Source organism: Pseudorca crassidens, chromosome 1, assembly GCF_039906515.1.
Source record: "Pseudorca crassidens isolate mPseCra1 chromosome 1, mPseCra1.hap1, whole genome shotgun sequence".
NCBI classification, from domain to species: domain Eukaryota; kingdom Metazoa; phylum Chordata; class Mammalia; order Artiodactyla; family Delphinidae; genus Pseudorca; species Pseudorca crassidens.
The window spans coordinates 78,430,437-78,438,324 of record NC_090296.1 but is presented as its reverse complement, the minus strand read 5'-3'; the positions used below and the strand labels follow the sequence as shown (position 1 = coordinate 78,438,324).

Below are 7,888 nucleotides of genomic sequence, written 5' to 3'. Positions count from 1 at the left end.
CAGATCAATCAGAATAACATTTCTTTAGCTGCTGCATGCTGGCAGCCTCCTGGGCTGAGGCGTGACTCTGAGTCAGGCTCAGATACTGAAGGCGGATTCTGGAGTTTCCAATGGTCTCGGGTTTCCTTAGCTTTTATCACAGTTGGTGAGCTTTGTCAGGCCCGTGTTTACAGCCATGCAAATTAGCCTCAGCTGGAGAGAAACCAGGTCAGGCCTAAAGGAAATCAAGCTCTGGGCTAAAAGGTACTTTATCAAAAAATTGTAAGTGTAGCCATAGTACTGGGGGCAAGCCAGACTGTCCGAGGAAACACGTGGACGGCTGTGTCTGGTGAAACCTGAACTCCTGGCTTGGCCTCTGGACCCTGGACACGTTATGGAGAGATGGAGGGGAGAGTGCCCCACCAGCAGAACGGGGCTGGCCAACTCGGCCATTGGCTGCTGCCGCCAAAGACATTTTCTGTTAAGTAGAGACAAGTGTGAGGAGGGAAATATTGCATCTTTGGGGGAAGAAACATTGTGTTTGTGAGGCTGGTTTGCAGTATATCCCACATTACTCACTGACGAAGCAAGGTGCATATCTGAGGTTGCATTCTACTCACACACTCGTATACACTGAGTTTTAAAATGCGTGTGTGAAGGTGTCCACGTACAGATATGATCTGATACTTTGCATCTGGAAAGCATCTTGAGAAACATCCGCTCCAGAGGCCATGACAGTTACAGAAACTAAGGCCAGAGAGGTTACGTGACTGGACACACAACCGCTAACTAGTTACCTTCAAGACCAGACCTCTGGCGCCTTTCCATTGCAGTTTTCCCCATCAGATTCCAGCCCTTCAATACCCCAGTACGTAGAGAAACTTGGCTTATTTTAAAATAATCCTCCAATACGTTTATGTCTCTTAAGATTAGGGGATTATTAAGATCCTAACAATTACTCCCTGAGCTCCCACATACCTGTGACTCATACACCGTGGTGCTGATGGTGTCAGGCAGTCTGATCTATGGGTCTGAGTGCAGAGATGTTGGTCCACATGTGACGCCTCTATCTGCCCTCTGATAAACAAGACAAAAGCTGGTGGACCTTGAGTGTCCCCATTTGCAAAGGAGAAGTGATGACCATATCCTTGGAATTCATCTAATTAAAGTTTACCTTTTGACCAATGAGAGACCTGAGACCCAGAGAATTTAAAGAACTTGCCCGAGATACAACAGTTGGCTACGGTCAGAGCCATAAGTAGAAACAGGGTCTACAGACACCGAAGCCAGAGCGCTTTTCACTAAACGATGACCAGGAAATAAAATTCAGACTTCTCCAAGTGAATATAAAGTCAGGACTTGTAGTTAAATTCAGACCAACAGACCATTTGTCAAGTGATTAAGAACACAGATTCTGGGGTTGTTGCTGGATTCATCTCCTTGCTCTGCCACTTAAGAGCTGTGTGATGCTGGGCAAGTTACATAACCCCCCTGAGTTCCACTCTCCCGTTGCAGAGCACAGGCTCCGGATGCGCAGGCTCAGCGGCCATGGCTCACGGGCCCAGCCACTCTGCGGCATGTGGTATCTTCCTGGACCGGGGCACGAACCCATGTTCCCTGCATCGGCAGGTGGACTGTCAACCACTGCACCACCAGGGAAGCCCCACGACTGGATAAATTAATACATGCTAGGCACTTAGCCAAAAACCGCTCACCTAGCATTAACCATTATTATTGCTATTGAAATCTTGTTGTCATCTTCACTTGAAAGATTCTACATAAATACAAGGTTATTAAGACTTCTGCTCGTGTTAAGCCCATACCTATGGACGCACGTGTATGCGTATGGGGCCGTTTTGATCTTTGTGTATATTGGAGATGTGTGCACTCTGCAGGGCATTTATGAGTTCATTTTGGAAGCACCCAGGTGACCTGGGTTTGTGACTTAAATACACATATAAGATCTTTGGGCATTCTTGTTATTTCCTCACATACTTCTTGCTTAAAACTGGAGGCCAGAGAAGTCCTGCCACCACCAAGGTCCCTGCACCGGCAGTCAGCCTCAAACCACTGTCTACCTCCGGCCAGTCACAGTCTTAGAAAACGTCCTGAATTAAGCATAAATGAATGAGGTCCAGGAAAATATAGGTGAGATTTCAAAAATTTTACTCAACTAGGAGTAAAGAATAAAATACGTAAAAAAAAACCCCAAATATTTAGAATTGTCATCTCATAGGATATCTTGTAATATCTAATCAAACTTCTTTATTTTCCAATTAGAGAACCCCAAATCTATATTCAAATACATCTTCCCTCCCTTTAGACATGGACAATTTAAAAAAACCTCGTGTGTGTGTGTGTGTGTGTGTGTGCGTGTGCGCGCGCGTGTGTGTGCGTGCGTGTGTGTGTGTGTGTGTGTGTGTGTAGTGGGGAGGTGATTCCAGAATCAGTCCCAAAGGGGCTAAGTCTAATACTTCATACATTTTTATATTGTTGTCATTCATTCTAAGCACTGGAACTATGCCTACTAATGATTTCTATTCTACTAATACCTACAAGCCTTTCTAATATTCCTTTGGCTCCCAATACTTTGAGTGGATAATTTGCTGTGAAATTTGGCCCCATGGTCCACAATAAAGAGATTTTACAAGACGAAAGAGGATACTCGAGGGGTAGTTACACTCTTGTAGGCTCCACTGCTCCGGCTCTAGGACAGAGGCTAATTTAGCTCTGCAGAGCTGAGCATTCGAAGGTGTCCTCTTGTGGTGCGGGTAGGAGCTGAGCACCGTGTGATCCTGCAGCTGGCTTGAGGTACAAGTCCAGATTAAGTTACTGGTCAACAGCCAACAAGAGAAACATAGTCTAACTCCAAGAATAATATTCAGATTCAACATTCTGAAAGAATCATTGATATCCATACTTGACAAGTTCTAATGACCTTTTTTTTAAAAAAAAAATAAGTAAATAAAGTAAAAGTACAACTTAACTTTTTGGGCTGTCTTATTTCCACATAAAATTTACAAGGCAGAATTTTTGTCGGTTGGTGCTTGTCATGGAGCAGAAGCTCCCGTTTGCTTTCAGTAGATTTGGCCAGTCAGGGGCCTTTAAAACCAAAGAACAGGAAAGCCCAGATCATTCCAGATATCACTCAAGGAATCTGGACATAGCACCAATGACCTCAAGGTCATATATTGGTGCAAACAACACACGGGCAAGTGATTTCACTCACTGCCACAGATGATAACCCCTAACCTCACTGCTCATTTTTCAAACACATGAGTAATAGAAAGGGCTTGGCAAATGCATTCCCATTCCTGGGGGGAAAAAAAATAATGCACATACCTTACCGGGGCGGCCCAGAGAAATTATCTTTGTACACAAAAGCTGAAATTATATAAACGTGGAAGGCAACAGATTATGAAAACCCTATAAATTTATGTTCTCCTTCCACTCATCTCCCCTCCCCACTAAACTGAGACACCAAGTCTGGGATCTGAGAGTTACAGCTACGATCCTGGCCAAAGTGACCCAATTACGACTGAAAGCTTTTGGCTCCAGGAAGTTTCAATAGACCAGTGTCTGCAGGACCATCACCACCCCTCCCTACCCCCACTCCCACCAAGTGCTCAGGGAATAGCCATTATGTCATTAATTCTTAAGAAATATCTATTAAAAAGGCCAAGGGAGTGGAGTAATTTCATGTATCTTACAGAGGAGGGAACAAGCACGGACATTATTCATAATTTCAAGAGAGGAATAATATCGGCAGGTCATGCTGATTTTCTGAACGTTGTCAGGCAAGTTTAGAAAGCAATTGGAGAGTTCACTGGAGTAGCTACTTCTCTGACAGGCACCAGGACAAAGAATCTCAGACACATTCTGTCTGACGAAGGCAGATTTCTGGCTCCTTGTCAAGGCGCCGATCTACCTTTCCCCAGAACAAATATAACTTAGAGATAGTAGAAATATGGGCATATTGACAGTGAAAACTCTTATGTTACAGTGCAAAAAGACTATATAAACCAATGTAAGATGAACTACTAGATGTCTGTATACTCTGTTAAAGGAGCTGAAAAACAGGAATGGTCTAGAGATGACCATGTGCAAATAGTTTCAGACAGGGACACACTCATGTTTGAAGACCCTCAACAAGCTTGTGGGAATAAGCGATGGTCAAGAATTTCTTTGCAAAGCTTTCATGTTTGTTCATAAACTAAGAGATTAATACATAGTTCTAGAGAATACTTCAAGTACTTTCACAATCGTGATTTCATTTTATCCTTGTAATGACCCTGTAAAGGGTTGTTACTCCCTATTTGGTAGAGAAAGAATCTGTGTGGAAAAGTTAAACGACTTGCCCTGAAGGTTATCAGAGAGCAAAAAAAATAGGAGATAGTACTAAGTGTTGCTGGTACAGACAAGAGCTGATGTTTTGAGTTCTGGTTCTCAATTTGGTGAATGTTAGGTCTGTGGTGGCAGAGTGCTCTCATGTCACAAATGAAGACGGCACAGGCCTGAGTAGGCAATACGAATTTGTCATAGTATTTAACGTATAGCTAATATTTAAAATGATTGATGGGGGCCAAAGGAAAACAGCTCCAAATCTACATATGGTTTCATATTATTTCGTAGTTGGAGTTATACATAGTATCTTTTTATTCAAAGATTTGGATTCCTACTGGAAGAACCTGAAGAAGACTTTGGATAATTTCACAATGTAGGACGTATTTTGGATTTGCACGAGTGTAGCTGGATTTTGTTGATGATTCTAAGAATGGCTACTTCTCATTTATAAAGGTTAAAATCAATCATCCCAGTAAAAGCTGTTACCACCATTAAGTGAAGCCAATTACTGTTTAAATTCAGGGGGAGTGAAGACACATGCTGAGGCTCCTCTACATCCTCTCAAGTGTCCGTCATTATCAATGTCTTCCTAGCTAAAAGCGTACAAACCCAGAAGTCATCTTCATCTTTCTAGGTCTCGTTTCTCATGTGCCACATGAGGGCACTGAATGAGATGGTCAGGAAGGTTCCTTCTAATTCTTAGACTGTATCGTACTAGAAAACAGGATCCCAGCCCAGTTTAAGAAGATATGTATCTGTTTGTTTTAAATCAGTGCCAGTGATGGGAACTTTAAACGCTGTTATAGAAGATGAAACTAGAAACTCGTATCTGAGTTCAGCAGAACGGTAACAATTCCGACAGTTCTGACTAGGAATGTGGGATGTGCAGAGGGATGCAGACCAGCTCCACTTAAGAGATGCTCATGTCTGTCTCAACGCTGGCAGAGTCCCTGCGGCCAAGATTCAGAAGGCTGGATTTTTAAATCTCTGACATATACTCCACTTCCGTCACCATGAAAAGATCTATCTGGCAAGTGTCTCCTGGTCACCTTGTATGGGAACCATTCTGTGGTTAGGCTAACAAAGCTGGCCTCCAGGGTTGAAACTCCTCAGTTGCTCACAATCACTAAAATTCACTTTCATCTTCATTCTCAGAGAACAGAAAATAAACATCTGACTTTCAGAAGAGACCAAGGGATCCATCTTGATATTGGAAATCTGGCCATGGGCACAGAAGGAAGGCGCCTAGGAGGCAGGTTCAGAGTTTTCTGGCATTGACTCAATTCGTTTTTTTCTTTACAACTTAGAATCTCAGCTCTAAGGTAGGACACAAGCTCACTGCAAACTCCAAGCACCCTCAAGACTGCTCCCCTTAAAGAAAAAGAATAGAGACTACACGTGTGCACAGAGTCTTTGGGGTAACAGCAACCTCACTGTTCAGAAAGATTAAGGAGTTTGAATAAAGGATATTTTCCCCCTCAGACGGAGAAACAAACACATCAAGTACTAACCGCCTTAGTGAAAATCCTTTGTTGAAGAGGCAAATAATTATGAGATAAGAAATAAGAATAAACTACCAAATGCTTTGATGTTTTAAAAACAAATACTTCAATGTTTTAAAAATGCTCATTCACCAAAACAGAAATAATTAGCTTTATGAGTAAATGACATGTAACCAAGCATCCAGAGAGAGAAACACAAGGAGTAACAGCAAAAGAAAAAGAAAACGAAAGTAAGTTTAATATGATATTGGGTAAGAAAACATTCAGAGGATTTCCTTGATGGTCAGAGAAGGCTTCCTGGAAGAGGCAAAATGAGGCTACTTTTGGAATACAGAGATTCTGCTTTTGCCTTTTGTATAGAAACAATTAGTCTTCTGTTCCTATAGATGGCATTTAAAAAGCCAGCTGGCCAGCAAAACGCCCTTATTTCCATCTCATAGGAATCTAACTGCACATGAATATATTCTATAGTCTATCAGCTTACTTCTTGCCGTAACTCAATTGTTTCATGCGATACATCCTCTTAAAAGATTTGCTCTGATATTTAATCATTATTGGGATCACATTTTTCAATCAGGAAAACACAATTCCAATGAACTTGTGAAAAACCTTGACCATGATTTTCATGTATAATTTAAGTCAGTGGGCACACCTGATTTGATTAACAGAAAACTGCATCCGGACTTTTGCCATTCCCTCCCCCCCTCAACAAGGCACAGCTCGTTTCACAATCATGTTACTTGAGATATGAACCAATGGATGAACCTCACTATATAATTTAAGAAGAGTTGATGAAACTATCATTCAGTATTACACACCTTTCAAAACACTTCTTCAAACCCTCTTAGATTTGAATTTCACAGCATCCTGCTGGGTCAGGTAGACTCAGATATTGTTAATCTTGTTTTACAGAGAAGAGGAAATATGGCCTGGAGAAGTGAGATGATCAGCCCAGGATCACATCGCAAATCAACAGCAGAACCAAGTACTATACAGTTGACCCTTGAACAACTAGGGGTTAACGTGCATATAGCTCAGAGTCAGCTTCTGTTTCCGCGGTTCCTCAGCATCCGCAATTCGATCAATCACGGGCTGTTTCGTACTGTAGTGTGTACTATTGAAAAATATCTGCATATAAGTGGACCCGTGCGGTTCGAACCCATGTTGTTCAAGGGCCAACTGTTTTTCCCTAATACCATCTATGCTATTATCACAACACTAATGCAGAGAAACAGCAGCGGCGGCAGCAACAGTAGCAAAATGAGAGCAGCAATTACTCGCTGAGGTTTGACTGGGTACCAGGCACTACTATATACGATGTCATTTGATCATTACTCAGAGCAATATGGATAGATGTCATCTCACGTGACACTGAGGGGACCAAGGCAGACTGAAGGAACTTTGACTTGGGGCACGCAGCCACTGCATGGCGACCGTGGCGACTCACCTCCACATCTGATTGCTTGTGAATCCTGACCTTGTCCTCTAATGGCTGGCTGGTGGCCTCAGATTTCTAGCCCTCAAGTCTGCTCAGAGGTCACCTTCTCAAGGAGGACTACCTTGAACACTCCATTCAAACCCGTAGCCCCCATCCCTCCCTATCCCCGAAAAAGTTGATCCTCCTTACTCTGCTCTACCACATGATTTGATTTTTTGTTTCTGATGTTTATTGTTAATAGATGCCCCAGAGGGCAAGGATCTGTTTTCTCGCTTGTTTGCTTTTCTTCACCAACATGCCCCAGGTGCTCAGACAGTGCTACCCACGAGGACTTTTTGTAACGACGGAAATGTTTTATATCTGTGCTATATTGTAGCCACTAGCCAGAAGAATAAAACTGAAAGGTGGCTGGTGTCACTGAAGAACTGAATTTTTAATTTTATCACAAATAGTCACATGTGGCTAAGGGCTACCCGACTGGATAGCATGGGCCTAAAACAAAATCTAGCTCAGACTCCCAATAAATATTTGTTCAATGAATGAAGTTATAAATAAGTGAAGAAGACATTTTCCATATAGCCTACAGACTACTTTTCACTAACTTTTGTGCATTTTTTCAATAGAA

The 7,888-nt window shown here is 42.3% G+C and overlaps 1 protein-coding gene across 5 annotated transcripts in view; it reads right to left on the bottom strand.

Moving 5' to 3' along the window:
• Positions 1-7,888, bottom strand: part of FMN1 (formin 1) — a 444,603-nt gene that overhangs the window by 203,894 nt on the left and 232,821 nt on the right. The window lies entirely within an intron of this gene.